This window comes from Perca flavescens, chromosome 2 (assembly GCF_004354835.1).
Source record: "Perca flavescens isolate YP-PL-M2 chromosome 2, PFLA_1.0, whole genome shotgun sequence".
Classification (NCBI taxonomy): Eukaryota; Metazoa; Chordata; class Actinopteri; order Perciformes; family Percidae; genus Perca; species Perca flavescens.
Window position 1 is genome coordinate 31,359,261 of NC_041332.1, and position 8,472 is coordinate 31,367,732.

The window sequence follows — 8,472 nt, forward strand, 5'->3', positions numbered from 1 at the left end:
GACCGGTAGTGTATGTTTAACAATAAAATTAACTTAAACTTTATCACATTTCATTATTTATTAGGCAAATAACGTTTCCATCAGCATTTATTGCATAAGGTGTATATTGATTAACAGAAAATCCGATGAGACCGAAGGTATAAACTTTGAGTCGATATTCATGAAATTCAATTTAATTTTACTGTTTTCCATAACCCATCAGTGAACTACATATCTTGTCTCGCACAATTTACATAACCTTGCTTGATGCTTGGCTTGCTCGCAAGCTAGTTAGCTTAGCTATGTTCTACAACACATGATGTAATTTATCTTAGCTAATTTGTTTAATCCAGCAACTTTTTGTCTGCCGAGAAGCGAAAGAACGAGCAAGATCCGTTGCCCGTGTGAGTAACTTTACATCCTGGTACGAAACACACAGGTGTCATAGCTTCAGCGAGACGTCACGCCTACCACTTTGAGTTGAGTAGTCTTTCTAATTATGATGAACTTATACTACTTTTCCATGACAGCTTTAATTACAATAATATAAAATACTATACAGTATCATACTTCTAATAGTTTGACGAACTGAGACATTCTTGACTTGCAAAATTATCTTTAAAATTGATGAACATCATAATGCATGGCTCAATTTAAGGGGGTTCAAAAAACTATTTGTCTTTCCCCTTTCACTACCGAACATATTTTTTTATCAAAATAAGGTCCCATGGTGGTCCACTGGAGGTGGGTTGTACTTCGCCTCTCTATGTATATTATGCTGCAGCAGTAGTTTGAGAAGTTTTAATGGACATGTATTTACGATGAAACCTATAACATTAAGCCTTTTCACAAAATACATTTTAACATGTCACAGTAGAGAAAGCACAGGTGTAAATAATACAATTAATGATTTCTGAATTCCATTCAGCTGCTTCAGTTTTGGGGTCCTGGTATTGTACATGCTGGCTCACTGTCACACAATTATGGCTTACTGGGACACTTGAATAGAACAGAGCCATCGTTAATATTATAAACTAACACCTGTGTTAAAATGTCAGCTGTGTTGGGATTATAATTGAATTGACTATAAACCTAAGCAGTTGAATTTTTTTTCCTGGTTCTGTTGGAACACGCCCTTATAATCACAGCCCAATGGATCGGTTTCAGACTCACATTCTGACTAGAATCTGAGTAGGACCCGTTCTCTTAATACATCCATGTGCGGATGTATGTGCATGTGCGGCGTTTTGAAATTCATGTTAAGTGCAGGCAGCCACGAGAAGGAGTGATTGGATTGGATTGCTGATGTTAACGGCAGACAACGACAGTCAGTTGAATTCCTGAATAAAAATAATTAATAATTCCAATCAATGGAGAGAGAGTGTGTGCTCTCCTTAGATGAGATGTCCAGCTGGCGTCCAGTGAGGTCTCTGTTGCCCACTTAAAGGGCTGAGAGGAAGGTAAACAACCGTGATAAGGGGTACCTTGGCAGCAAGAGTCAGACTAAGGAGGCAATTTCAACTGACTTTCAAGTGACTTCCTCACCTAAGGTCATAACATCTAGGCCACAGCCAAACACCTTACTGGTTGCCATGGATGTATTTGGCCTCTCCATTCCCAGCCGTCGCCAACACCAGCAGCCACCAGCCACCAGCCACCAGCACCAGCCACCACCAGCCACCAGCCACCAGCCACCAGCACCACCAGCCACCAACCACCAGCACCAGCAGCCACCAGCCACCAGCACCAGCCACCAGCCACCAGCACCAGCAGCCACCAGCCGCCACTACCAGCAGCCACCAGCCACCAGCCACCAGCCACCAGCACCAGCAGCCACCAGCCACCAGCACCAGCCACCAGCAGCCACCAGCCACCAGCACCAGCCACCAGCAGCCACCAGCCACCAGCACCAGCAACCACCAGCCACCAGCCGCCACTACCAGCAGCCACCAGCCACCAGCACCACCAGCCACCAACCACCAGCACCAGCAGCCACCAGCCACCAGCACCACCAGCCACCAGCCACCAGCACCACCAGCCACCAGCCACCAGCACCACCAGCAGCCACCAGCACCACCAGCAGCCACCAGCCACCAGCCACCAGCCACCAGCACCAGCCACCAGCCACCAGCACCAGCAGCCACCAGCCGCCACTACCAGCAGCCACCAGCCACCAGCCACCAGCACCAGCACCAGCAGCCACCAGCCACCAGCCACCAGCCACCAGCCACCCACCAGCAGCCACCAGCCACCAGCCACCAGCAGCCACCAGCCACCAGCACCAGCAACCACCAGCCACCAGCCGCCACTACCAGCAGCCACCAGCCACCAGCAGCCACCAGCCACCAGCCGCCACTACCAGCAGCCGTCGCCAGCACCAGCTAGGGCTGCTGAAATATGGAAAGAAATATGATCATAATTATTTCGGTCAATATTGAAATCACAATAATTTAACACGATTACTCGTTGACTACTGGAGAGATGTTGCAATTATTGAACTTTAAAAAACAGTGGAAAAAGTTAAATAAATTAACAGTAAAAAAACTGTGTAATTTGCCTTAATACTTTTTCATATTAAAACTTATGTCATTGTCATATGTCCCTTACTGATATTTTTTATATTGATATAATTGATTGATTGATATAATTTGTATTCATACATGTAATCTAACAGCCCTTTCAAGGGTATAATTAAAGAAACGCAACCTTATTTCTACTAGCTATAGCATCAGATACACGTCTTGTCTCTGTCAAGTTTCTGTGTTTAGTTGGTTTCATGTTTTCTGTTGGTTTTCCATTTCCTGTTTTATTTTGAAGGTTCTCTGTTCTCCCTTGTGTTTTGTTTTACTTCCTGTCTTTTGTTGCCCTCCTGTTTGATTGTTCTGCCACGCCCTGATTTGTTCCACCTGTTTGTTTCACCTGTCCCTTGTTAGTGTTCATTACCCTGTGTATTTAGTCTCTCTGTTTGCCTTGTCTGTTAGATTCTATTTTCTGTTAGTGTACCTTGTGTTAGTGTGGTCTATCACCCTGTTGTGTGAAATAAATCTCTTGTTGAACTGCATTTGGGTCCAAGCCTCATCTACACCGTGACACACAGTACTCAGCTGACTACCTAACACCGTCGGGTTCAGCAGATAAAACCAAAATAAAACCCATCCCTAATCAACATTAATGATCCTAGTAATCCAACATCAATAACTAACTAAATAAAAGTTGTTATAGATTAATTACTGAACTTCGTAATTGTTGGTGTAGCGATACCTTCACAGCTGGCGAAGTCGAGCTAACAAACTAGCAAACTAGCTAACAAACTAGCAGGCAATCTGTCGTATATAGCTAATTATGCTGTGCACATACAAATAAAGATCGATATATGCATCATAAAGGGCCTCTGATATAATATAGAGAGTTGACAATTCAAAAGAGGTAGCTATTTAATCAACTTACCCCTGGAGATACCTTTACAGCTGGTGAAGTCAAGCTAACAAACTAGCAAACGAGCTAACAAACTAGCAGGCAATCGGTCGGCTACCAAGATAAAAAATATATATAAGTACGCTGTGCACATAAAAATAAAGATCAGCATCATGCATCCAATGGATCAGTCATCACTCACTCATGTCAAAACTACAGAACTTTATTTCAACTTCCAGTTTCCAGTAGGCTATGTCTGGATGGAACTGAGGTAAATGATAAAATAAAAACAGAATATTTCCATTTAATGTCATGGTGCAGTTAAAAAAAAAAAAAAAAACATGGCATCAAGGTAAGCATACAATTATCTACAATAAAGTGACAGTGACAGTCAGAAACAGAATACATATACAGTGATTATACTGCGTTTAAAAAAAACATCAGCCTTCTACTGGTTAATAAACCCCTAAAACTCTCCAGTGACAGTAGGCTATTACACTGTAGGATACAGACAAATAAAGGTACATATATACTAATAATATTAAGGCTCAACAGTAGCATCAGTAGGCTTATATCAATGATTCAGTCTACTTCACATACAGTAGCCTACTGTATATTGACCAAAATGACTCCTACTGCTGTGCCAAGACCCGGCTGAGACAGCTGGGGGAGCTAAAGTACCGGGGTTTTTAGTTCTTAACACAGTCAACAGTCTGTACATGGAATATGTTTGGACCTGTGTGTGCTGCTGAGTTCACTCTAGTACTGCAAATTATGATTCTTTAAATTATTCACTGAGTATATCATTTTAGTTGCGTTTAAATTTTATAAAATATCGAAAACAAGCAAAAATGCCCATCCCAAGTTAACAGAGCCCAAAGTGATGTGTTAAAGCTGCGTTAGTCATTTCTGAAAGGTGTAGCTCATAGTGACAAAGGTTAGGATTATCGGTTACAGGTTTCATGTTTCATACATTTTACGATTGACTCTCAGCAGCTCAAATTTTCTACCACAGATAGCTGTTCTGTTTTTTTTTTTAAGTTTTTTTTATTAAGAAAGTGGGGATAAACCCACTGTATGCTACCTGCATTACCAAACTGAAAAGAAAATAAAGTTCACCATACGTTATGGAAGAGAGTCAAAGCTAAAGACCCAGATATTTCTCTGGAGCTAGACTAAACCACAGCTACAGTACATACAACACCAATGAACATTTGCCCTAACATTATTCAGGTTCCAAAAAAACTACTCAAACTGAATGCTAACATTGCTCCGTGTCTGTTGGATGTGTAGGAAACTGTTGCTAACATGTCGGCTTTGTTTATTGTTATCTCCAAAAATGAATGCAGCTTTATAGTGACCTATTTTATTTGTCCATCATAACAAAAACATCCAAATTACAATAATATGACGAGCACACAAGTTGAAATGTTGGGTAGTTTTATTTTCGTACTTATTTACACACGTGATGAGATTCTGCCTACCTGAACATTTGATTAATACAACTAATTAATAATGATTAATACGACTAATCTTTTCAGAATTAGTTTACACATAAATGTTAAGTAACAACATCCCTAAAGAATGCTATAAGCTACCATTAAGCAAACTATGTTCTCTAATTGAACCACCTGATGAATATGCTGTCATACTGTGTTTCACTACCGACTCCACTTACTTATTTCACAATAGAGATACAATTCACTGACCAAATCAATGCTCTAGTCCCTGACACTAATCAAATATTAATACATATGGATGGAAAGCCAAGAGACAGACATGGGGAGTGTCGTAAGTGCTTTCCCTTATGAAAGCCAAAAGACTAACGAGGATAAATTGAATTAGATTCAAAGCTATTGTTCATTTAACTTGATATGCAAGTAGCCTGTCCTCCTCCTGAGGGCACCCTTTGTGACAGCAGCAGCTGCTCAATAACATCAGACAGTTAAAGAAATGATTATTGATTAGGTGCCGCAAACACCATCAATAGCTTATGCTTAGAAAGGACATGTAGAGCTAATGCATCAGTCCCTCGGCTCTTCACGTACGCACAAAAGAAAATCAGTGAGGACCTGGTCAACAGGAAAGTCTCTTCAAAACATGAGCCCCGGTGTAATCACTAGAGAAGCAAATAATGGTAATTAGGATACTCGCTGCAAACAAAGACAAGCTGGGGAAGGGGAGGAACTCTTTTTCATCTGTCTAATAAGTAAACTGTTTCAGTTTCCTGCTGAACCCATAATGCAAACATCCCTCTGCAACTGTAGCTCAGACCCCATAACAATGACCCCAATAAACGTCAGTCAGTGGTATGTACTTCACATCAAATAATGTGCAATAACCCACACTGCATATCATTCTGTATATAAACCGTTTTTTTTTCTTTTTATGTATATAGCGTCTGAGAACTGTGCACCTTACCCCGTTTTTTTGCACTACTTATTTTATTCCATGTTTTTATTTTTTATGTACATGTTGGCACTGGAAAAGGAGTTGCTTTTAATCTCATTGTACATGTGTATAGTGACAATAAAATGCATTCTATTCTACATGCCATTTTCTCCATTTCACATGTGCCATGAATTTGTCCATTTATTAGTATATTTTAGCATGCAGTACACCAAACACTTCATGGCTTGACTGCTGACAATTGACAAGATGATATTATTACGTCCAACAAATGATAAAATGAGACATTGAATCAAATGACTAGATCCCACTGACAATTTTAGAAATACAAATGAAAATCAGCCAGAACAGCAATAGTCTGTATCTCATCGTATTGAGCATGGATGGATAGTTTTTATTATTATTTTTTTTTACATATTTTTATGTGACTTGATGATGGTGAAATGGACATGAAGTGATGTCAGGAGAAAGGCAGCTCACTCAGCCAATAAGTCCTTGTACAGTATGTGGGCGGGTAGGTAGCAGAGCTTCAGGTCATTGTGGCAGCCCTGGATGTGGACATGAGTGTGATTTGGCAGTCTGATGTCTCATAGGGAAAAAAACTCTCTATTACATTACATTACATTACATTAATTTACATTACAAGTCATTTAGCTGACGCTTTCATCCAAAGCGACTTATAATTGCTATATATTATATAGGATGCATGCCTCTGGAGCAAATAGGGGTTAAGTGCCTTGCTCAGGGACACATTGGTTGATGTATCGCAGTGGGAATTGAACCCAGATCTCCCACACCAAAGGCATGTGTCATATCCACTCCATCACCACCCAGAGAAATTACGTCTTAGTAAATGGTAAACGGAATGCATTTATACAGCACTTCACAAATATGCCTCTCATTCACCCACGACTCTAATACACCAATAGCGGCAGTCTACCATGCAAACTGCTGGCCCATTGTCTTGCCCACATGTGGACAGAGTTTTGGAACCGCCAACCATGCGATCAGAGGATGAGCCACTCTACCTCTTCGTGCTAGTTAGTGTTTTTTTTATTGCCCCTGATTGCCAAGATCTGGGAAAACATTTTCTGTTTAATTTTTTGTCTTAATATTCATATAACACTTTATACATTCATGTGGCATCCCTGCAGCATATATCTTGATAGCACAGGTTGTCCTGAAAAAGGAATTATGTCTATAACTTGATTACAGGGCCAGGACAAACAGCAAAGAGGAAAGATAGCATCCCTGTCTGGTCCCCCTATGGACGTTCGTGATTTACCTTTCTTTTTTTGAAAGCAGTATATTCCTGATTGTTAACAGCTGTAGATTTTACTTATATAACATATCATAGACAACAGACAAAATGAAGTTTCCTCAGCACATTAATACGTCCAAATATCTACAAATGCTCCAGTTATGACATCATTTTCCAGTTAAGAATTGTTCTAAAAAGGAGCAACAACGCGAGTATGAAAAACATTACCCAGCCTTCTTATTGTTCATATACATATAGATATAGATATACATCGAAAATACATTCAAAAGTTGTTATGACTTTATATGATACTAGCGGTGGTAACAATATCATAATCAAGTACGTCAGGTAGGTTGAGCTACTCATGAATAGCACAGAACAACCTCAAGAGATGTACACTGTAACATGTACATCATACAAGGGACAAACACTGAGGTTTTGTAGTTGTGAAACTTGATATGATTGCAGATGATGGGACTTTAAAAGGGCACCAATTTAAATAGGCTCCCCTCTTAATTTTGCCAAAATGAAAGTAATAGGCCAGAAAGTTGCATATCTATCATATATATCATCTTCAGTTATTGCCAGGTATCATAGTCACAATTTCAGCATATTCATGTGTTTTAGATGCTTCAAAATCAACCTGGAAAATGAGGGTTAGAGGGGAATCTAAATACTCATAATTAGTATTATATTTAAACCATACAGGTTAGTAACTTTTCATGTCAGAAACGGGATTAGCCACCACCATTATTGTTTAAACTGTATATGGGTGACTTATGTGGGTGTTGTAAATAATAATTATTTTTTGTATTGTTAGCAGATTATTGTGTTGTATTTTCTCCCCACAGTGATGGTTTTCAGCAGTTAGGTGTATACTCTGAATACAGAGCTGACCTTTTTAGATAATAAGATGTAAAAGGATTTTTAAAACGATCATTTCCAGAATTCAACTTAAGTGGAGAAAGCTGATTTAATGGTTGATGGAGACCTTTCGACTAAATTATACTGTGTATGCTTAAGGTCACAATTGTTTCCTGAACCTAACCACATTTTTGTGCCCAAACCTAACCAAACTGCGACCACTTCACAATGTTGTATTTAAAAAAGCTACCATTACCTTTAGGTATGAGGACAGAAAAAAAGCCCTATGGGTCGCAATAGCGGGCAGGGAACAATTGACCTATGTGGTCGTATGGTTTCGCAGACTTGTTGGAAAAATGAGAAACAAGCCAAACAGAAAAACTGCATCAACAAAGAAGAATATCCATCATGGTTTTACTCATAATACTTGTGAGTGAGTTGTCAAGTATTGATTGGAATGAGAGTTAGCGTGACCCCCCTTTGTCGCAGTTTTAATTTAGTCACTTTAAAGTTGAGGTCCTTTTTCAAACATTTCCGTAATTTCT